The sequence below is a fragment of the Bos indicus x Bos taurus genome, chromosome 24, assembly GCF_003369695.1.
Source record: "Bos indicus x Bos taurus breed Angus x Brahman F1 hybrid chromosome 24, Bos_hybrid_MaternalHap_v2.0, whole genome shotgun sequence".
Classification (NCBI taxonomy): domain Eukaryota; kingdom Metazoa; phylum Chordata; class Mammalia; order Artiodactyla; family Bovidae; genus Bos; species Bos indicus x Bos taurus.
In genome coordinates, this window is record NC_040099.1 from 57,176,573 (window position 1) to 57,201,026 (window position 24,454).

Below are 24,454 nucleotides of genomic sequence, written 5' to 3' on the forward strand. Positions count from 1 at the left end.
CTGTAATTAATGCAAACTCACAGTAAATCAGAACTCTCCCTTACTAGCCTCTGTGCGTGCTCAGTCACTTCAGTCATGTCCGACTCTTTGCAGCCCCATGGACTGTAGCCCGCCAGACTCCTCTGTTCATGGGATTCTCCAGGCAAGAATACTGGAGTGGGTTACCATGCCCTCCTCCAGGGGATCTTCCCAACCCAGGGATCAAACCTGCATCTCCTGGGCAACAGGAGGATTCTCTACCACTGAGCCACTAGGGAAGCCCCTTATTAAGCCTTGTATATGCTAAAAACTCGATCGTCTTGACTCATGGATGAATGAGCTGGTACACAATGGTGCCTAGTTTTCTATGTTGAGTCAGAACTTGGGGGTCAAGAGGAGAAGCCTCTATTTTTTCCATAGCTTTCCAGGGGATTTAGAGGATGTCTGGAAACTCCTGATCCAGCTTCTTATATCACAGGTGGAGACCAGGAAGGAGTTGTCTGCAGACGATCAAGGTGCTTTCCTGTTGATTCTGGTCTTCTACCCTCACTAGATCACTCATGCAATTTCTCATTTCAGTGCCCATTTTTACCCTGTCTATTGTACATTCTTGTGATTTGGGGCCCAGGGCCGTTGAGAGTCTGGACCAAGGACAGGCTTGGGTGGTATTCTGCAGGGCTGGACTCTGGGCTATGCAAATCCAGCGACTGGCTCCAGGCCAGTAGGTAAATTCTATGAAAACGAGCTCACATCTACACCCTGGCAGAGGAAGCTGGGCAAGACCCCTCCCTCTGCCTATTCAAACAGGTGACTTTAGCACTCTGGCGCCATGGATTAGGCACAGGTGAAAGCTGCTGTTGACACAGAGGCAGCCCAGGGTAGAGGTTGAGAGCCTGGGCTTCGGGGCCAGGTGGTGCGGCCCATGTTCCAGCCCACACTTACTGTCTCTGCCATAAACCGGGTATAATAATATTACCTGCCTCTTAGGGTTATTATGAGGATTAAGTGGGCTAATATTTATAATGGGCCCAGAACGGGGGCTGGCATTTCGTAAGTCCTAGGTAAATGCTGGTCAGTGCTCTGTTAAATGTTTCTCAAAGCACTTTCCATTTGTCTGGATCAGAGGTCCCTGGTGCCTCTTCAAGGGATGGGGGATTCGACCACGCCAAAATACTTACTGCAGGGAATTCTCTGGTGTCCAGTAGTTAGGACTATGAGCTTTCACTGCCAAAGGTCCGCACTCAATCCCTGGTTGGGGAACTGAGATCCTGCAAGTGGCATGATGCAGCCTATATATGTGTGTGTGTGCTTTGAAATGTAACTTCCTTCATTGGGTTACTGGACTGTCTACTGCTCTCCCATCTACTGAGACCTCCTGACCAAACGGTTAGTCTTCTTCCAGTGAGACAAGCTGGAATCCAATTTTCTTTGAAGATACCTAGGCTGTTGTATTGGAGAAGGCAATAGCAATCCACTCCAATACTCTTGCCTGGAAAATCCCATGGAGAGATGAGCCTGTAGGCTGCAGTCCATGGGGTCACTAGGAGTCAGACATGACTGAGCGACTTCACTTTCACTTTTCACTTTCATGCATTGGAGAAGGAAATGGCAACCCTCTCCAGTGTTTTTGCCTGGAGAATCCCAGGGACGGCGGAGCCTGGTGGGCTGCCATCTATGGGGTTGCACAGAGTCAGACACGACTGAAGTGACTTAGCAGCAGCAGCAGGCTGTTGTATTGAACTTTCCAGGAGGCACTAAAGAATACATTTGCCAATGCAGGAGATGCAAGAGACGTGGGTTTGATCCCTAGGATGGAAAGATCCCCTGGAGAAGGAAATGGCCACCCACTCCAGTGTTTTTGCCTGGGAAATTCCATGGACACAGGAGCCTGGTGGGCTACAGTCCATGGGGTTGCAAAGGGTCGGATGGGACTGAGCACATGTGCAGGCTGTTACATTAGATCAGGCTGTTACATTCGATCAGGCTGTTACATTGGATCAGGCTGTTACATTCGATCAGGCTGTTACATTCGATCAGGCTGTTGTTACATTAGATCGCACTCATTCTTTTCTGCAGCGAGTATGTAGCAAACCCTGCTAGACTTGTGAGAACTTGACTCCTTCACACCCTGCTTTACCAGAGAGCCCTGGGGTCCCAGGATGACAAGAGGTGGCGATGAAGCCCACATAGTTTGTGAGTCAGTGTCCCTGAGTGAAGCCTTCGTATCCATGGAAGAAAGCATCTGATCCAAGCTCCACCCCTGGGGCTAGAAAATTAATGTCTAATGAGACCAACGCATCATCGGTTATTACACCTGATCTTCCCCAAAGTGCTATAATGAGGACAGCTGTCCCAGGGAAATAGAAATCCTAAATGTCACTGGCTTTTTATCAAGTTATTACTTTAAAAAATAGTAACCACTATTCTGGATTTTGTGCTTATCATTCTCTAGCTTTTCTTATAGCTTGACTTTATATGCTACCCCCTAAAATAGATTTAGTTTTCTGCATGTTTTCAAACTTTCCATAAGTGGAAGCATACAGTATGTGCTCTTTCGTGCCTGGCTTCTTTAGCTTGACATCGTTTTCAGATTCATTAGCATGGTTTCATGCAGTGAGGTGTTTATTCCATTCCATGCCTGTATCACTATTTATTAATATCTACTCTGCTGTCAACAGAAATTTTGATTGTTTCTGTTTTTGTTTGTCTGATTGCTATTGCAAATCATGGTGCATTCTAGGGAATTCTCTGGTGGCCCAGTGGTTAGGATGCTTTTACTACTGGGGCCTGGGTTCAATCCCTAGTCGGGGAACTAGAATCCTGCAAGCCTTGCAGAATGGCAAACATAAATAAATAAATAAAGCCCCAACAAATCATAATGTGTTCCTACAGATCTTACCTGCTGCCTTCATGTAAATGGAATCACTTTCATTTCTATGAAGACTATAGAATCTTTCCAATGACTGCACTTATATTTCTTCATTTGAATTTCAGAATACCTCTGTGATGATTCTTCTACTGAAAGCTGGAAAGAATTTGCTCCTACCCTAAAATGAGGGAGGGCTTCCCTGGTGGCTCAGACAGTAAAGAATCTGCCTGCAATGCAGGAGACCTGGGTTCAATTCCTGGGTTGCAAAGATCCCCTGGAGAAGGGAATGGCTTCCCACTCCAGTATTCTTGCCTGGAGAATCCCATGGACAGAGGAGCCTGACAGGCTACAGTCCATGGGGTCGCAGAGTTGGACGTGACTTAGCGACTTTCACTTTTAAAATGCGGGAAAACTGGGTACAATACAGCGTCACACCTCTCCCTGGGCATTTCACACAGTAGATGCCGCGAGGTAGCTAAGCTGTTGGAACTCCAAGGAGGGACAGGACCCACCCCAAAGTGGGGTATGTGGACTGCTATACCTGTGGCCCAGCACAGGAGGAGGAGACACCAGCCAGCATATAAGCAGGTAAGAAGAAATCAGCTCCAAAAAAGGAAAAAAAATCAGCTAAAATTGTAACCGCTGGCTAGAGGCTGAGTCTCGGCAGGCAGGACAGTACAGCGGCCAGAGGAAACCCAGACACAAGGAAGCCCGGCCCTCACTCCCAGTTCCTCTCCTGGGGCTCCCACGGGGTGCTCACAGGACCACTGGGGGCCGGGCGGGAGACCAGAGGGGCGCGCCCTCGCTGGGGTCTGACCACCATTGTCACAGACACAAACCTCCACTTGCCCACCTGGACTCTTCTAGCTGATGGAGCGTTGAGTTTTAGCCTCTGGGGAATGAGCAACAAACCGCCACCTTCGCAGACAGCAAGGAAGGGGACAGCAAAGGGAATTGGAGGAGGCCCGACAGGCATTCCTCGGTGCCGGGTGAGATCCTAAAGGTGGTCATGATTTTGATGTAAACTGAGTCAGCTGGGTTTGTGCAGTTAAAGAAAGAAGCATTCGGCTGTTTCGGTGTAGGCGCAGTCGGGGAGCAGTAGCAGCAGACCAGGGTTTGGTTTTTCCTAGGTGCCTCAGCTAAGGTGCCTTTTGATTGCAAGTAACAGAAACCCTCTCTGGAACTAGCTTACACAATAAGAAAATGAATTATTTAACTTAAAGCAGAGTTCAGAGGTGGGTCAGGCTCCAAGGTTGGTTGATTCCATGGCACACGGATTTCATCAAGGACACAGGTTCTTTTTTTCCTTCAGGTTTCTAATCTACTTTGTTGCCCACAGATGGGCTTCTTATAGTTATGTCTTGCTCGTGACACATCCAAGGGTGGCAATTAGGCCTGCTTGCTTCCTCATTCACGTAGAGCAGGGGAGAAAGAAAAGCTTATTTGTTTATTTTTGGCCATGCTGGATCTTCGTTGCTGCGGGGGCTTTGCTCTAGCTGTGGCGAGCGGGGGCTACTCCGGAGTTGCAGTGAGCAGGCTTCTCGTTGCGGTGGCTTCTCTTGTTGCGGCGCACAGGCTCTAGAGCACAGTCTCAATAGTTGCGGCACATGGGCTGAGTTGCTCCTTCATTGTGGGATCTCCCTGGACCAGGGATCGAACCCGCATCTCCTGCATTGGCAGGCAGATTTCTTTACCACTGAGCCACTAGGGAAGCCCCAAGAAAACCTTCTTTAGCCAGGGAACACAGGGCTTTTCCTCCAGACGCGAGCAATGACCGTTGGGAATGCCACGGGCTTGCTGGCTTCAGTCAGGGCTCCTTAAGGAGGACCATGGGGTCACTAGGATGGATTTAGAACAGTGGTTCTCAAGGTGGAATTTGGGGACCAGCAGCATTAGCATCTCCCGATCATTTGTCTAAAAGGTAAATTCCTGGATCTCTGGGGAGACCTATTAAATCGGAAATTCTGGGTATGGGGTCCAGCAAGCTTTAGAAGCCCTTCAGGCTGATAATGGCTCACAGTAAAGTCTGAGAACCCCTGGCTTAGGAGAGCATGGCCAACAGCATGGATGACATGAGGATTCTGTTAGGAAGGAGAGTGTGGGTAACAGGCCAGGGAGCATCTCAGTGAGAGGCAGTCGGCAGAGCTAAGTGTGCTTACCAGGGAACGGTTCCAGGGATGGGCCCTGAAGCCTAAACAGGGAAGGGAAATGAAGATTCAAAGGAATGATGGTTGGTGGAAAGTGGGGCTAGTGGACCAGGAGCTCAACGAAGCTGCAGAATTAGAGTGAGCCGGCGGTGACAGCCACGGGAATGGACTCCCAGACCTCCAGCTGCAGAAGTGTAAGTGACCAAGGGCGCTCTGTTTACACCAAGATCACGCTGACCACGGGCTGCTTCCAGCCAGCAGGCGGGGGTGGCAAAGGTAGTAAGGCCTGCAGGCTCAGGGGCACACATTCTTGACGTGGCTGACTTTAGCTGCTGATCATGACTTTAGCTCATGATTTTGATGAATCTTCCTTAGACGGCAGGACAATCCAAGCATCTCCCCAGCCTTCTCGCCCATCCTCCTGCATTCAGCATCATCCAACTCTCTCCTTATCGTTTCTCACCATGACACTGCCCCTGTTAAAATCCTTGCTCGGGTAATTCCATCTTGGCAGCTGCTTCTCAGAGGACCTAGACTAACACGGAAGGTGATGGTTCTTGAGTAGAGTGTGAAACCGAGATTATGGGTCAGGCACTGTGCTATGTGTGGAGCCTGAGAAATAACTAACATGGTCCCTACCCTGCAGGAGAACCAATAAAAGAGAAAAATAACCTCTGATTGCAGGATGGCACAGGAAGGGCTATAATAGGGACTGCCCAGCAGCCCTGGATGTTATTTGGGCATTCACAGGGGGTAAGGAAGATGGTGACACTTTGGGGAGGTGGATATCCCACCTGCTGAAGACAGGCCCATTAGGAAATTCCCTGGGAGTCCACTGATTAGGACTCGGCACTTCCATTGCAGAGGGCAGAGTTCAATCCCTGGAGGGGGAACTCAGACCCTGCAAGAAACAGTGCTGTCAAGAAAAACACATTAGTTTAGTGCCAGGCTTGGCGTTCAGTTGTTAGTCTCTTGGGCGTCCCCACAAACACCTGGCTAGGGGTATCTCAGTTACTCCTTTGAATGAGCACAGCCTCCTCGGACGTCACTCCCCAGGGCATCATAAGGCAATTCCCGTTCCTGTGGCTTCACGGAACTGGGGAAGAGAGGCAAGTGTTTCCTAACTAGGTGGTATTGGTAATGACAGCCCCTGCTTTCCGTCTGCGTTTCTCTGATAGCTCCCTCGTGGGTGCCACGTGCACTGCCCCTGCGCATCCCACTAGGTGGTCGTGGGGTCACGAGACAACTGCATGAGCCACCCTGAAATCGGGGAGCTTCTCTGTCCTGCATGTGCTCTTACAGCTGGACCCACTTTGGCCACACACCCAAGGAAAGGACGGAGCTCCACTCTAAGCAGGCTTCAACCTCCACGCTGAAAGGCCATCATCCCCTTTGGATTTTTTAAAAATTTATTTATTTTTAATTGAAGGATAATTGCTTTACAATATTGTGATGGTTTCTGCCATACATCAACATGAATCAGCTGTAGGCACACATATGTCTCCTCCCTCTTGAGCCTCCCTTCCCCTCCCCACCCCTCTAGGTTGTCACAGAGCACCAGCTTTGGGATCCCTGCGTCATACAGCAAATTCCCACTGGCTATCTATTTTACGTATGGTAATGTATATGTTTCAATGCTACTCTCTCAATTAGTCCCACCCTCTCTTTCCCCCTTTGGATTCTTAACCCAGAACTGGATTTCAGAGAGACTGAATCTCCTGGAGTTGTGTGTGCATTTGTGTTATGTGTGTGTGTGTGTGTGTGTGTGTTATTATGCATTTGAGGAGCATAGAAAGGGTTTGGGTCCACAGCTTTCATTATTTCGCAAAAGTTCGTGACCTTAGAAATATTAACAGTAAGCCACTTCTTTTTGAGAGAAAACTATTCAAACAAGACCTTAGAAGCTAAGGATGTGAAAACTCTGCCCTTAAAGGAGATTCGTTGTAGTATTGATAGTTCTCCAGCTTTAGTTTAAAAGAAAAGTCGCTTTAGCTTTGTGGTCGTACAGAGATATGCTGGAACTTTGCGGGAAAATAATGAAAGGGGGATGGTTTATGCAATAAATAGGAATTAATTTTGCTCCTTAAAAATCCTATGTCATAAGAGGACTTTTACCTCTGGAACACTGCCCTGGGAAATTGAGAATGAAAAATTAAAAAAGCATCATAGTTTTTCTTTCCTTTCTTTCTTTGTGGACACTTAAATAGTCTTAGGTGTTTTCATAATAATACGTGAAAGTTTTCATCAGAACGTTATAGGTACAACAGACAGCTGTTGGAAATCGCAGGACAAGCCTAATTGTGTGGCAAAAAAGTTCGAATACAGGAGGAAAGTCTGCAATGCCTGTTTTTCTGGTCTGTTCTTGCCAGTAAACACCAGAGGGCGCAACACACCACAGGGACGCTGCGGTTCTCTGCACTTCATGGAATCCGCTGTTGGCAGCAGCGGCTCAACTGTGCATCAGTTCAGTTCAGTTCAGTTCAGTCACTCAGTCGTGTCCGACTCTTTGCGACCCCATGAATCGCAGCACGCCAGGCCTCCCTGTCCATCACCAACTCCTGGAGTTCACTCAGACTCACGTCCATCGAGTCGGTGATGCCATCCAGCCATCTCATCCTCTGTCGTCCCCTTCTCCTCCTGCCCCCAATCCCTCCCAGCATCAGAGTCTTTTCCAGTGAGTCAACTCTTCGCATGAGGTGGCCAAAGTACTGGAGTTTCAGCGTCAGCATCAGTCCTTCCAATGAACACCCAGGGTTGATCTCCTTTAGAATGGATTGGTTGAATCTCCTTGCAGTCCAAGGGACTCTCAAGAGTCTTCTCCAACACCAACCACAGTTCAAAAGCATCAATTCTCCTTTGCTGAGCTTTCTTCACAGTCTAACTCTCACATCCATACATGACCACTGGAAAAACCATAGCCTTGACTAGATGGACCTTTGTTGGCAAAGTAATGGCTCTGCTTTTGAATATGCTATCTAGGTTGGTCATAACTTTCCTTCTAAGGAGTAAGTGTCTTTTAATTTCATGGCTGCAATCACCATCTGCAGTGATTTTGGAGCCCCCCAAAATAAAGTCTGACACTGTTTCCACTGTTTCCCCATCTATTTCCCATGAAGCAATGGGACCAGATGACATGATCTTTGTTTTCTGAATGTTGAGCTTTAAGCCAACTTTTTCACTCTCCACTTTCACTTTCATCAAGAGGCTTTTCAGTTCCTCTTCACTTTCTGCCATAACGGTGGTGTCATCTGCATATCTGAGGTCATTGATATTTCTCCTGGCAATCTGGATTCCAGCTTGTGCTTCTTCCAGCTCAGCGTTTCTCATAATGTACTCTCCATATAAGTTAAATACGCAGGGCGACAATATATAGCCTTGATGTAGTCCTTTTCTTATTTGGAACCAGTCTGTTGTTCCATGTCCAGTTCTAACTGTTGCTTCCTGACCTGCATACAGGTTTCTCAAGAGGCAGGTCAGGTGGTCTGGTATTCCCATCTCTTGAAGAATTTTCCACAGTTTATTGTGATCCATACAGTCAAAGGCTTTGGCACAGTCAATAAAGCAGAAATAGATGTTTTCCTCTGCTTTATTAACTATGCCAAAGCCTTTGACTGTGTGGATCACAACTGCATACGTTGAGTTATATACAAGAGATCAGCAAAAACACGGAGAAGGAGTACCTCCTCCCGTTTGTATACTTGTCGGGAGAGGCCTAGCAGACCGCTCCTGGTGTCTGTTCCCGTTGGGAGGCAGTCACGGACCCCAGAGGGAGCGTCTCAGGTCTGAGCAGGTCCTCATGTTGAAGTCCTCCACCAACTGTTCTTTTTCAGAATGAAAAGCCAACCTCACTTCCTGTCCTTGACAAGTGACTAAGCTGGTAAATTAATAGACATAGGTTAGTGAACACGCTGACATTTTTACGATGAGAAGAAAATGATGTAGATGGGAAATTGACATCAGGTTCATTTATTTATTTTTATTCACAGTTATCTATCACTCAGTCTGTGCTACAACGGTTACATTCCAAGTGTACGGGCTCAGGCTTTGATAACAGGAGGGAGGTCTTTAGAGGCAGCCTTCAGGCCGTTTTGTTGTTGTTTTGTTAATTGCAGCAAACAATAAACAACATAAAATTTGCCAATTTAACCTTCTTTTTTGGCCACACCGCCCAGCTTACAGGATCTCAGTTCCCCAACCAGGGACTGAACGTGGGCCGAGGCAATAAAAGCCGAGAATTCTAACCACTAGGCACCCAGAGACTTCCTCCATTTTAACCATTTTTAATGTGTGTGCTGAGATGCTCAGCCTTGTCCAACTCTTTGTGACCCCATGGACTGTTGACCCCCAGGACCCTCCTCTGTCCACCGGAGTTTTCAGCCAGTATTGGCGTGGGTTGCCATTTCCTCCTCCAGCAGATCTTCCCCACACAGGGACTGAACCCTCATCTCACATCTCTTTGGCAGGCGGATTCCTACCGGCACTTACGGAGCTGTAAGCACGTTTCTGTTGCTGTGCAACTGTCCCCACCATCCACCTCTAGAACTTCTGCATTTTCCCAAATTGAAATTCCATGTCTGCATTCTCCCTTTCCCCTCAGGCTTTGGTAACCTCTAATGTCTGTTTGAATTTGCCTACTCTAGTTTCCCCATAGAAGTGGAATCATTTCCACTCTTACGTCTGGCTTATGTCACTTAGCGTAACGTCCTCAAGACTTATCCTTGTCAGAATTCCATTCCTTTTTAAGGTGAATAATAATTCCACTACATGCATGTACAGCGTTTTGCTCGGCCATTCACCCACTGATGGACACGGGTTGTTCCCATACAGCAATTGTGAATAATGCTTCTGTGAACACGGGTGTACAAATGCCTGTTTGAGTGCTTGCTTTAAATTTCTTTGAGGAGTGAAGTTGCTGGATCATATAGTAATTCTGTGTTTAAATTTTTGAGGACCTGCCATAGTGTTCTCTGCAGAAGGTGCATCATTTTACACTTCCCCCAACAGTGCATAAGGACGCCGGTTTCCTCCACATCCTTGCCAACACTTGCTTTCTGTTTTTTGATGAGAGCCATCCTAATGGGTGTGAGGTGGTCTCTCACTGTGGTCTTGACAGGCTCCGATTTAGACTAATTTTGTTCACAGTTTTATCCATGATTTAGATGTGCAGAAAATCAAGTACACCATAAAGAACTGGAGATCCACAGCTTAGTTAAAAAAAAAAAAAAGTAGTGGTCTTTCTAAATATGACATGATGATGAATGAAGCGGCAAATGCTGATTGTACCGTCAGACCATGTTAACAGGGAGCAGGCACCTAGCAGTCTTGGCAGCACACCGGAACCGCCTGGAAGATATAAAAACACTGGTGTCAGATTCTCGAGAAAGTCAGAGAAAATGGTCTGGGATGCAGCCTGAGCATCAGGATGTTTAAAGTCTCAAGCGATCCCAATGTACCGCCCAACGTGAGACCCTGAGCTGTTGCTACTCTGTTGGGTTCAGGCCCAGTGAGGCTTCCCTGATAGATCAGCTGGTAAAGAATCCACCTGCAATCCAGGGGACCCCGGTTCGATTCCTGGGTTGGGAAGGTCCCCTGGAGAAGGGATAGGCTACCCACTCCAGTATTCTTGGGCTTCCCTTGTGGCTCCGCTGGTACAGAATCTGCCTGCAATGTGGGAGACCTGGGTTCGATCCCTTGGTTGGGAAGATCCCCTGGAGAAGGGAAAGGCTACCCACTCCAGTTCTAGTCTGGAGAATTAGTCCATGGGGCCCCAAAGAGTTGGACACAACTGAGCGAGTTTCACTTTCTGGCCCAATGACACCTATGACTTCACTCCATGTGTCCAGTTTAAGGGAAGTAAAGACAAGCTGGTTACTGTTCACAGAGGAGTCAGAATTGTGGAAGAACAATAACTTATTTTTATTAAGAGAAATAATTGAGAAAGCAAAAATGTGAAGACTTTGGATAAACACTGTGGTGTCTGTACCTGGAGATCAGGGTGTAAGACCGTCTCTTGGAAGAGCCTTCTATTTATGGTGGGTCCCAAGAAGAGGTGCTTGAAACAGGGAACAGCGGGTATTAGCTATTATTATCCTCTTTTATGATAAGGGCTTCCCTGGTGGCTCAGACAGTAAAGAATTTGCCTGCAATGTGGGAGACCTGGGTTAGATTCCTGGGTCAGGAAGATCTCCTGGAGAAGGAGATGGAGCCCACTCCAGTGTTCTTGACTGTATAATTCTATGGACAGAGGAGCCTGGTGGCTACAGTCCACGGAGTTGCAAAGAGTTGGACAGGCCTGAGTGACTAGCACTTTCACTTTCATGGTTTCATCGTCGTTTATAAAATACGTCTTAAAAACAGCACTATCCAAAGAGTGAAGCAGAGAGTCCTCTTCCAAGGGACATGCCATGGGGTCCCATCCACAGACCACTAGCAGGGATGTTACAGGGGAGATCTGGAGGAAGTTGGGTGATGGCAAGGGTCCAAAGAACCCAGCCCCCACACTGAGGATCTATTGGTGCTTTCTGGTTCCACTCATTGGGCTAAGACACTGCCTTCCCTTATTATACTATGCCCAAAGGGAGGAAATAGTACTTGTCCAGTTTATATTTGAAGAAGTGGAGGCTCCAAGGCTGGGCCAGTGTTGCATATGACCCACAAGCACCCTGATGGATGATCTTCCAACATGAGCTTCTCAACTGGAACATCCAGTGTGTAAATAGCCAGGAATACAAGGCTGAATTTAGCTATTATGAGGCCATATTGAAAATAAATGCTCGGCACCGACCTGTGCAGGCGAGAGATGGTATTTGAAACTGTCCTTAGCATCGCAAATGTCAGAGCTTCCAGGAAGGCAGGCAGTGATGTAATCTACCCCCTCCGTCCTCAATTTACAGAAAAGGAAACTGAGGCCCATGGAGGTTCCCGGGTGTGTCCTGCTTATATGTTTATATTTGGATGCTCTGACACCAAGAAGAACAGCTTTCTCCCTCCCTCTGCCCTCATCAAACGGTCCTTCCCTGACTCGAAACACTGGGAGCTCAGCACCTTTCACAGAACCACTTTCAGAGCTGATTCAGAGGGCACACAAGTGAATCAGTCTCTTTACTTTATTGATAATTTTGACTTTGATTCAAAACTGCATGACTGAGTCTCTGCTTGATACTCCAGACTCAGCTCTGAATGACTCACACTTAATTTGCAAGAATTAAATCAGTGCACAAAGAATGCATATTTCCACCTTTGCGGGATTTGTCAAGAAAGATCTTTTGTTCCCCAATTGCTTTAAAATTTCCAAAGAAGGGTTGCCAAAGATCTGCTGAGCAATGTCAGCATCAATGAAGTAGGGCACACCTGCCTGGGGAAACTCCACAGGAGGGTCCAGCAGTCCCTGATGGGCACCTTCTGGTACACGGGCCACAAACCAGCCATGCTAGCCACCACCCAAGAGGGAAGCTGCCCTCTGAGAAGAGGCTGCCAAGCTGGGGTGACATTCCTCAGCACCCCACCTCCATCCACTCACCCCAGACCCCAGATCATCACCAACATGAGTGGAGGGGATGGGTACCTCTGGGAAAAGGTGATTATGGAAAAGGTGCAGCTTCTCTGCTCTGGCTCACTTCCCATCAGGCAGCTGAGTGTAAATGATTCCCATGTCCCAGGGGAGGGTGGAGTCACAAGAGGGAAAGAACCTGGGGCAGAACCAGTTTTACAGTTGCCTGAATGAGAAATAAACTTTTATCTGTTAAGCCATTAAAATGTGGAGATTTTTTTCTTTTCTTCTTTTTTGGTTATTGCAACTAGCAAACCCTTATACAGCTGCTCAAATTGGATTGCAGCAAAATGTAAATATATAAACACAGAATTTATCCCAGTACCTGGCACATGAGAGGCTGTCAAGAAATATGCATTGGGCAAAGGCAGAAATGAATCTAAAATATAAAATTTCATATGTACTTTGTCAAAAGGAGGTTAGGAAGTGCTCATAAATAGCTCAGGATGTCAAAGGTGTTTTAATTCCCTGGTAACTCAGCTGGTAAAGAATCTGCCTGCGATTCAGGAGACCCCAGTTCAATTCCTGTGCCGGGAAGATCACCTCAAGAAGGGATAGACTACCTACTCCAGTATTCATGGACTTCCCTGGTGGCTCAGATGATAAAGAATTTGCCTGCAATGCGGGAGACCTGGGTTCGATCCCTAGGTTGGGAAGATCTTTTGGAGAAGGGCATGGAAACCCACTCCAGTATTCTTGCCTGGAGAATCCCCATGGACAGAGGAGCCTGGTGGGCTACAGTCCATGTGGTTCCGAAGAGTCAGACACAACTGAGCAACGAAGCACACGGCAGCCAGGGGTGTTTTAATCCACCTTGTTGAGCCCGGGTTCTCCAGCTCCACATGGAAGTACAAGCAGGAAATGAATTGAAGTTGACACAGGAAAAGGGAGCCGTACCGTGGAGTGGATTTCTGAGTCAAATGAGATCAGCTTCATGCCTGGAGAGCACCAAAAACAGACTAGGGAGCCCTTCCTATTAGGTTGACTGGAGGCTCCTTGGCTGGCTCTCAGGTATACTGCAGAGCCTTGTGAAGACACGGAGTCATAGCCTGGAACTTGCTGCTTCCTGGAACCTCAGAGCTGGAGGTGGCTGAGAACCTAGGCAGGTCTTCACAGATGAGGAAGCCGCAGCCCAGGGAAGTGGGTAACTCACCCAGGAACCCTCCATCATCAGCAAACCCACAGCTCAAGGCAGGAAAGAGTGGATTCAGAGTGGGAATAAGAGAACCAGTTACCTGGATCTGGACTTCCCAGATGGCTAGGTGGTAAAGAATCTGCCTGCCAATACAGGAGACACAGCTTTGATCAAGAAGATCCCCTGGGTTAAGAAGATCCCCCGGGGAAGGAAATGGCGACCCACTCCAGTATTCTTGCCTGGGAAATCCCATGGACAGAGATGCCTGGTGGGCTATAGTCCTTGGGGTCGTAAGGATTTGGATACCACTTAGCAACTAAACAACAACAACCTGGATTTGAATCCGTGCAAATTACTTAAGGTTCTTATGCGTCTGTTTCCTCATCTTTAAAATGGGAATAATTAGAATAGTACCCACGATGGGGCTGTTGCGAAGATGAAATGAGTTTACCTACTGAAGTGGATTTAAGTACACTGATGCAGAGCCCTTTCCTGTGTCGGCATTCTTCGGCCTTCAGAATGAAGGCATTCAACACCATGGAAAATGGGGAATCGGAAAGAAGCAGAGGATGCCAGGAAGTTCTTAGACCAGATGCTCAGAACGCACAGCCCGAGAAACCAAAACCTCATTGTAGAATCAAGTGTATGAATTGATGCTTGGTACACATGGACTCATTCAAGAGGAATGGCACATTCAGGCCTTATTCATGTCTCAGGAACGCTCTAACGAGCGTGTAAGTACACGAGTGTTCCCTGGTGCATGAAAGAAAAGAAAATATAGCAAATGTAGAGTTAATCCTACAGGAGAGAGAAGCAGCCAGGAAGTGACCATGGTCAAACGCTGCTTTTCTCTGGTTTGAATGGTAAGATTCAGGAGACATTGACTGTTATGGGTTGTATGTTGCAAAGGAATTTATCGGGCTCTAGAAATCAGAGAATGCCAGGTTTTTATAGAATTGCCTTGAATCAGTTAGTGTTTCATTGAACAAAGCACACACAGCCTCTCATCAAGTTTTCCTGGCCCAACCTTCATGCCAGGGAGGAATTCCTTAATATATCCGCAGCAGATGGTTGCCGACTTCTGCTTGGACGCTCCGTGACAGGGGCCTCAGGGAGCCACAGGCCGCCCACTGGTTACCAGGCAGCTTTAACTGCTACAGAATTCTCCCCTGAGCAAAGCCAACAATCTGCTTCCCAGAATGCTGGTCCATTGTTTCTGCATTCATCTTCTGCTGAAACATAATACACGTCTTTGCTCTCTCCCTCTTGATGGTGATGGAGTGGAATTAGACCTTTCTGGGGAAGAATGCTGGCTTTGACATTAACTTAGCTGTTGGATCTCAGATCAGTTGATTAAGCTCTCATTGTCTTGACTTATTTATCTTTAAAAGAGGGGCCTTGAATTTTCAGAAGGTTCATGTGAAAGGTAAAGGAAATAAGCATGATGTCCATAAAATATGGAAGACAGAGCCTGGACCCAAGTATTTATCCAAGAGATGGCAATTAGAATGATTGTTATTTAGGTTCAGGTCTTGGGACCCCAAAGTCTTCTCTAAGTTGAATAATCTCCATTTTCTCCAGCAGCTCTCACCTGACGTGGTGGTCAGCTCCCACCCCATTCTGTTTGCCTCTCTTTCAAGGCTTACCATCAGGATTCATGTCTCCTTCCCACATTGGTCTTCATCCTGGAGAGACCTGCAATGCAGAGAGACTCAAGGAAGAAGAGCTGCAGTGGGCTCCTGGAGTAGGAGTCATAGGGTTATTTGTAACCTGGGGCAGCTGGGCCATTCTTGGTGGGATGCCGGGGACCAGCCCCGGCTGATCCAGGGTATTCGAAGGAGAGACGGCATAGGCGAGGATCAGGATACAATAGCTTCAATTAGATATTAATTAAAGATATAAAGAGTAATAGAATAAGGATAGCTCAGTAGGAAAATTCAGTGGAGAAAAGAGGCTGAGTAGCTTGGTTTACGCGGGAGACCAATAAAACTTCAAGACAAGAAGCTTGCACCACTTACGTAGGCCGCAGGCGTCCTTCCATTCTCCCGAAGGAGAGGAGACACTGAGGCCTCCCCGGTCGGATCTTAGAAGCCCAGGCATAATTAGTAAGCATGGTGGGTTCCGCGCTCCAGATGGAGACTCAGCCAGAGTGACAGAGAGAGCGACATGGGGAGACCAGTATTTCGAGAAACTGATCCCAATTCTTTATTTTCCATGGTCTACTTTTATACACTGAGATGTTATGCAAAAGTCACGCGGGGTCAGCAGTCCTGACTTTTATCAAAGTCAGGTGCTTCATACAAATGTATACAGAGGTCTTAGGGGTGTTACATCATCTTCTGGCCAGGGGGGCCTGCTGACAATTTACGACCCTCTCCTTGTGACAGCGGTCAGTCAATCAGGACACTTATTTCTCCAGGGCTGATTATTCTCAAAACAGACGCCACCCAAATAAAGTTACATTCCTACAGGGTGAGGGTGTAGTGGGTTTTAGTTAAGGAAAGAATTTACTTAGCCTAAGGTCTAACGTGATTAATATCAAAGGTTAATACTTATTTCTTCTATATACTCATTAACATGTGTAAGGGCAGGGGATGTGGAGACTTAGCAACAAACATTGGCTCAACAAATGAAAAACCCTTCACCAATACAATTTCTAATCAGCCCATTATACTTATTCTAACAGTTTTCTAACTTTTCTAAGGAACCTGTTTTTAGAAGGTTTAAAGCATCTCGTGCCTCTCACGGTTGGGAGGCTGTGAGCAATCACATGTGGCCGGACGAGCCTGTCAGGCAGGCTAGAGAACCTTCAGAGGAGTTTGTAGGTTAAAACACTCTTGTCACACCCAAGAGTTTTTATTGACTGGAGCTCTAGGTTAACTCCTTCTCTGAAAGAGGCGGGGGGGGGACAGCCCCCCGTAAAGTCAGAGGTGTAGGTAAGAGCACAAAGTAGTAAAGTAGGCAGGCTCTGGTTATGGGGGTAGACGCTCGAGGATTTCCAGGGGGACTCCTGAGGCTCGATCCCGCCTTTGCGTATGTCGAGCCTCCTTCCTCATGACCTTTGCCATGGGCGGAGTACCTCACTCTGGCCCCCAACAGTGGGAGGAGGTCTTTGGGGTGGAAGGACCCTGGAGAAAGTCAGGGTCAAGACCTGGAGCTCAGAGGTGGCTACTCCAGGCCTGTAGTATATGGAGGGAGAGAAAGCTAAAGTGGGAGATTCAAGCTTTTCTCCCAGAGCTTTCAAGCTTTCTCCAAGGAAAAGGAAGCCAGCTGGGATTCCATGGAGATATTCTGATTCAGTTCAGTTCAGTTCAGTCGCTTAGTCGTGTCCGACTCTTTGCGACCCCATGAATCGCAGCACACCAGGCCTCCCTGTCCATCACCAACTCCCGGAGTTCACCCAGACTCACGTCCATCGAGTCAGTGATGCCATCCAACCATCTCATCCTCTGTCGTCCCCTTCTCCTCCTGCCCACAATCCCTCCCAGCATCAGAGTCTTTTCCAATGAGTCAACTCTTCGCATGAGGTGGCCAAAGTACTGGAGTTTCAGCTTTAGCATCAGTCCTTCCAAAGAAATCCCAGGGCTGATCTCCTTCACAATGGACTGGTTTGGATCTCCTTGCAATCCAAGGGACTCTCAAGAATCTTCTCCAACACCACAGTTCAAAAGCATCAATTCTTCAGCGCTCAACCTTCTTCACAGTCCAACTCTCACATCCATACATGACCACAGGAAAAACCATAGCCTTGACTAGATGGACCTGTGTTGGCAAAGTAATGTCTCTGCTTTTGAATATGCTATCTAGGTTGGTCATAACTTTCTTTCCAAGGAGTAAGCGTCTTTTAATTTCATGGCTACAGTCACCATCTGCAGTGATTTTGGAGCCCAAAAAAACAGTCTGACACTGTTTCCACTGTTTCCCCATCTATTTCCCATGAAGTGACGGGACCAGATGCCATGATCTTCGTTTTCTGAATGTTGAGCTTTAAGCCAACTTTTTCACTCTCCACTTTCACCTTCATCAAGAGGCTTTTTAGTTCCTCTTCACTTTCTGCAATAAGGGTGGTGTCATCTGCATACCTAATTATTGATATTTCTCCCGGTGATCTTGATTCCCGCTTGTGTTTCTTCCAGCCCAGCGTTTCTCACGATGTACTCTGCATAGAAGTTAAATAAGCAGGGTGACAATATACAGCCTTGACGAACTCCTTTTCCTATTTGGAACCAGTCTGTTGTTCCGTGTCCAGTTCTAACTGTTGTTTCCTGACCTGTATACAGGTTTCTCAAGAGGCAGGTCAGGTGGTCTGGTATTCCCATCTCTTGAAGATTTTTCCACAGTTTATTGTGATCCACACAGTCAAAGGCTTTGGCATAGTCAATAAAGCAGAAATAGATGCTTTTCTGGAACTCTCTTGCTTTTTTGATGATCCAGCGGATGTTGGCAATTTGATCTCTGGTTCCTCTGCCTTTTCTACAACCAGCTTGAACATCAGGAAGTTCACGGTTCACATATTGCTGAAGCCTGGCTTGGAGAATTTTGAGCATTACTTTACTAGCGTGTGAGATGAGTGCAATTGTGCGGTAGTTTGAGCATTCTTTGGCATTGCCTTTCTTTGGGATTGGAATGAAAACTGACCGTTTCCAGTCCTGTGGCCACTGCTGAGTTTTCCAAATTTGCTGGCATGTTGAGTGCAGCACTTTCACAGCATCATCTTTCAGGATTTGGAATAGCTCAACTGGAATTCCATCACCTCCACTAGCTTTGTTCATAGTGATGCTTTCTAAGGCTCACTTGACTTCACATTCCAGGATGTCTGGGTCTAGGTCAGTGATCACACCATTGTGATGACCTGGGTCGTGAAGATCCTTTTTGTACAGTTCTTCTGTGTATTCTTGCCATCTCTTCTTAATATCTTCTGCTTCTGCTAGGTCCATACCATTTCTGACCTTTATCGAGCTCATCTTTGCATGAATGTTCCTTTGGTATCTCTGATTTTCTTGAAGAGATCCCTAGTCTTCCCCATTCTGTTGTTTTCCTCTATTTCTTTGCATTGATGGCTGAAAGAAGGCTTTCTTATCTCTTCTTGCTATTCTTTGGAACTCTGCATTCAGATGCTTATATCTTTCCTTTTCTCCTTTGCTTTTTGCTTCTCTTCTTTGCACAGCTATTTGTAAGGCCTCCCCAGACAGCCATTTTGCTTTTTTGCATTTCTTTTCTATGGAAATGGTCTTGATCCCTGTCTCCTGTACAATGTCACAAACCTCATTCCATAGTTCATCAGGCACTCTATCTATCAGATCTAGGCCCTTAAATCTATTTCTCACTTCCACTGTATAATCATAAGGGATTTGATTTAGGTCATACTTGAATGGTCTAGTGGTTTTCCCTACTTTCTTCAATTTCAGTCTGAATTTGGCAATAAGGAGTTCATGGTCTGAGCCACAGTCAGCTCCTGGTCTTGTTTTTGTTGACTCTATAGTGCTTCTCCATCTTTGGCTGTAAAGCATATAATCAATCTGATTTCGGTGTTGACCATCTGGTGATGTCCATGTATAGAGTCTTCTCTTGTGTTGTTGGAAGAGGGTGTTTGTTATGACCAGTGCATTTTCTTGGCAAAACTCTATCAGTCTTTGCCCTGCTTCATTCCGTATTCCAAGGCCAAATTTGTCTGTTACCCCAGGTGTTTCTTGACTTCCTACTTTTGCATTCCAGTCCCTTATAATGAAAAGGACATCTTTTTTGGGTGTTAGTTCTAAAAGGTCTTGTAGGTCTTCATAGAAGAGGAACTAAAAAGCCTCTTGATGAAAGTGAAAGAGGAGAGTGAAAATGTTGGATTAAAGCTCAACATTCAGAAAACGAAGATCATGGCATCTGGTCCCATCACTTCATGGGAAATAGATGGGGAAACAGTGGAAACAGTGTCAGACTTTCTTTTTCTGGGCTCCAAAATCACTGCAGATGTTGACTGCAGCCACGAAATTAAAAGACGCTTACTCCTTGGAAGGAAAGTTATGACCAACCTAGATAGCATATTCAAAAGCGGAGACATTACTTTGCCAACACAGGTCCATCTAGTCAAGGCTATGGTTTTTCCTGTGGTCATGTATGGATGTGAGAGTTGGACTGTGAAGGCTGAGCGCCGAAGAATTGATGCTTTTGAACTGTGGTGTTGGAGAAGACTCTTGAGAGTCCCTTGGACTGCAAGGCGATCCAACCAGTCCATTCTGAAGGAGATCAGCCCTGGGATTTCTTCGGAAGGAATGATGCTGAAGCTGAAACTCCAGTACTTTGGCCACCTCATGCGAAGAGTTGACTCATTGGAAAAGACTCTGATGCTGGGAGGGATTGGGGGCAGGAGGAGAAGGGGATGACAGAGGATGAGATGGCTGGATGGCATCACTGACTCGATGGACGTGAGTCTGAGTGAACTCCGGGAGTTGGTGATGGACAGGGAGGCCTGGCGTGCTGTGATTCATGGGGTGGCAAAGAGTCGGACACAACTGAGCGACTGAACTGAAAGTCACACAAAGACAAATATCATGATATCACTTATCTGTGGAATCTGAACAATACTACAAATAAGTGTATATACAGAACATACACAGAAAGCAAACTGATGGTTACCAAAAGGCAAGGAGGAGGGATAAACGGGTAGGATGGGATTAACAGATACGAACTAGTATACCTAAGATAGACAGGCCACAAGGATTACTACATAGCACAAGGAAGTATACTCGGTGTCTTATAACATCCTGTAATGGAATATAATCTGGAAAAAAATGGATTTAACTGAATCCCTTTGCTGTGCCCCTGAAACTAACACAACATCGTAAATCAACCATATATTTTTAAAAAGACCAAAAATGAGGCGCAAGAAGGGTCCTCTTGCTATGTTCTATTTATCACCCTCAATTTGGGCACCACAGGGTCATGAAAATGGCTTAAATTTGTGCCCCTCTTTTGCACCCACACATGCTGAGGATGCTACTCAGTGACTAAGCTTGTGGTCAACTGACACCTTTAAATTTTTTTCAAAGGAACCACTTTTAAGCAAGTTTTCCTTGTCCTGAACACGAATTACTGATTTTGAAGGTCAAAGGGGGAAATTTTTAAGAAACTAGCATAGTGCCTAGCCAGCTGTCAGCACTAAATAAATGATTCCATTTTTTAGTAATATTAGTAGAAGACAATATTGTTAATTAATATTGTTACTAAATATTACCAATAATATCGTATTAGCCTTGTTAGGTTTAATTTTCCAGATTTCAGCAATTTAGCCTGTTGAGGTTGAGCTGTCTGTCACATCTGCTACACACACACAGAGCTTTCCAGCCTCAAGCTGGACGCGTGTAGCATGTGGGTTTTCCCTGACCAACGACTGAATCCATGTCCCCTGCATTGAAAGGGGAAGTCCTAGACACATTTTTAACCAGTGTTCTTTCTGAGTCTATCCCAGAAGTTAACATACTGACAGAATCTGATAGACCCTGGTACACGGAGTGTTCGCTCACTCGAAGGAACTTTGCCACTAACTTTCCTCTTCTATTCCAGAAATATATTTCTCTTCAACATCCAAAATTTTAAAGAACATTTCCCCACCGGCATTAGCATTACCCTGTCTATTATATAAGTTTAAACTGCAAATATCTGTGGAGGAACCACATATGAATCCCTTAAAACCCAGTGAACAGGAGCATCCTAGGCTGTGCAGAAAAGGCAGAAGCAGGGGGCTAAGAGGAGACAAACCAGTCAAGAAAGGGACAGCTAGGCAGACCACAGACTTCGTTCACATCCCACGTTTGTCCTGGAAAGACGTTTCCACAAATCTCACACAGAGTACAGTGGGTTAAACGGCGCCCCCTGCAAAGGACATTGTCGTGTCCTGATCAAGTTGTAGTTGCTACCTTACTCGGGAAAAAAGTTCTTCGCAGATGTAAATAGGCCAAGGGTCCTGAGAGGAGCTCCTCCCGGATTATCCAGGTGGGCCCTAAATCCAATGACACGCATCCTTATAGGAGACGAGCAGAGAGAGATTTGAGACGTGGGAGGAGGAGGTCCTGTGAAGACAGAGCAAAGGTCGGAGTGACACAGCCGAGCAACGTCAGGGCCACCAGCAGCTGGAAGAGGCCAGGAAGGACGCTCCTCTGGAACTTTCAGAGGACACCCTGAGCTCGGACTTCCGGCCTCCAGGACTGTGAGAGAGCACGTTTCTGTCTGCTTTGCTTCTAGTCACCAAGCTTGTGATAACTGCTACAGCAGCTACAGGTAAGGAACACAGAGGGTATTTTCCTTCCCTGAGGAGTCCCTCTCAGAGTCTGGAGGACCACCTCACTTCCTGGAGAAGGAGTGAACCACGTCTAAGCTCTCAACACCTCAAAACCACGAGGAAGTAGCACGTGAGGCTTAATGTTAATTGGAAAAACTCAAACAGGTGATTAAGGAATTACTCTGTCAGAAGTCAGATGATAACATCTCGGTGAGCAAGCGGCATCCTGAGTTCAGAACCACCACGGAGGCCTGACAGGCTCTGAGGAGTCGCTGACAGGTCTGGCCTGAGGGGAGAGATTGCTGCCTGGGTGACTGGCGGGGTCATCAGCTCCTGGCAGGCGGGAAGGAGGCTGCGCTGCGGGCATCTGCATGTGACTGGGAGTCATCCTGGGGCAGGGACTTCCCTGTCTGCCAGAGTTCGCTTCCATTCCTGAAACGGGAAAAAAAAGAAAGTTGCAGCTCAGTTACTGCTGAAGGTTATGTTCATGCCTGTGACGCCTGTGAGTTTTTTAAAAAGTAAACTCCCCCAAGTAGAGGCCCATTTTTAATAGGGCCATAAATTTTTGTTGGTCGTTCAGTCATGTGTAACTCTTTGCCACCCCATGGACTGTAGCTCATCAGGCTCCCCTGTGCATGGGATTTCCCAGGCAGGAAGACTTCTCCAGGGAATCTTCCCAACCCAGGGATCGAACCCGAGTCTCCTGCATTGGCAGGAATCTCCTGGATGGGCAGGCGCATTCTTTACCACTGAGCCACCAGGGAAGCCAGGGCCGTAAATATGCACAGACAACTCAAAGAAGCTGTCATTCTGAGTCTCTGGGTGATTGTTCCTTTGTTAGTCAGGATAGTCTGGGTTGTGCTGAGGTGGCTGACAACCTCCAAATCTCAGTAGTGTAAAACAATAAAGGTTGTAATGGGTTGTGTCCCTCCCCTCCCCCACCGAAATTTATATGTGGAAGTCCCAGGTCTCAATCTCTCAGAATGTGACCATGTTCAGAGAGAGGGTCTTCAAGAGGTAATTAATTTAAAGTAAGGTCATTCAAATGGGTTCTAATCCAGTAGGATGGGGCTTTTTATAAGAGAACATTTGGACACACAAACACGCAGAGAGAAGAGGATACGCAGGTAAAAAGGGAAGATGATCATCTAGAAGCCAAGGCGGGAGACTCGGGACAGCTTCCTCCCTCACGGCCTCAGAAGGAGCCACCGCGCCGGCGCTGTGTGCTGGCGCTTCTAACCTGCAGCACCGTGAGCAAGCACCTGTGCTTGATGCCAGCCAACCTGCTGCTTTGTTATGTCAGCCCTAGCAATCTCACCCTACCTACACTAAGCACCCAGGGGTAAGAAGGCTGTGCTAAGGATGGTCACTTAGGAACCCTGGCTCATAGGGCAGCCACCATCTTGAATGTCACCAATTGCTGGGTTGGAAAGAAAGAGTTCAGGAGGGTCTGGCACTGATCATTAAATGTACCTGCTCAAAAAGGCACACATCACTTCTGCTCAGGACTCCTTGACTGGAAGAGTCACATGGCCCCATGCAACCAACAAAGGGAGTTGAGAAGTACAGTCCTGGGTGTGCTGGGGACGTGGCATTACAGGTTCTAGTCCAAATGCAGAAGTGTGCCTCCCGTAAGGGTCCTACTGAGGACACTCAGTATTTTGGGTTCCAAAATCACTACAGATGGTGACTGCTGCCATGAAATTAAAAGACACTTGCTCCTTGGAAGAAAAGTTATGACCAACCTAGATAGCGTATTAAAAAGCAGGGACGCTACTTTGCCAACAAAGGTCCAGCTAGTCAAAGCTATGGTTTTTCCTGTCGTCATGTATGGATGTGAGAGCTGCACTGTAAAGAAAGCTAAGCACCGAAGAATTGATGCTTTTGAACTGTGGTGTTGGAGAAGACTCTTGAGAGTCCCTTGGACAGCAAGGAGATCAAACCAGTGCATCCTAAAGGAAATCAGTCCTGGGTGTTCATTGGAAGGACTGATTCTGAAGCTGAAACTCCAATACTGTGGCCACCTGATTCGAAGAACTGACTCATTTGAAGAGACCCTGATGCTGGGAAAGATTGAAGGTGGGAGGAGAAGGGGACGACAGAGGATAAGATGGCTGGATGGCATCACCGACTCAGTGGACATGAGTTTGCATAAGCTCCGGGAGTTGATGATGGACAGTGAAGCCTGGCATGCTGTGTGTGGTCCATGGGGTCGCAAAGAGTCGGACACGACCGAGCAACTGAACTGACTGAACTGAGGACCCTCAGAGTGAGTAATGAACACATTCAGTTTACGAATTCCTCACAAAAGAAAGAAAGAAAGAATGCTTTGCTTTACTCTCCTTTCAATGTCCCTAAAATACTCGAGAGCCTGCATCTCCCTTAACTAAGTTCTAAACTATTTCTCTAGCTGATGTCCACATCCCCTGAGTTTTATGAGAAATTATATGTTCTCATTTTGATGACAGTCTATAAAGACAATATGAATACAATGTATTTCATCTAG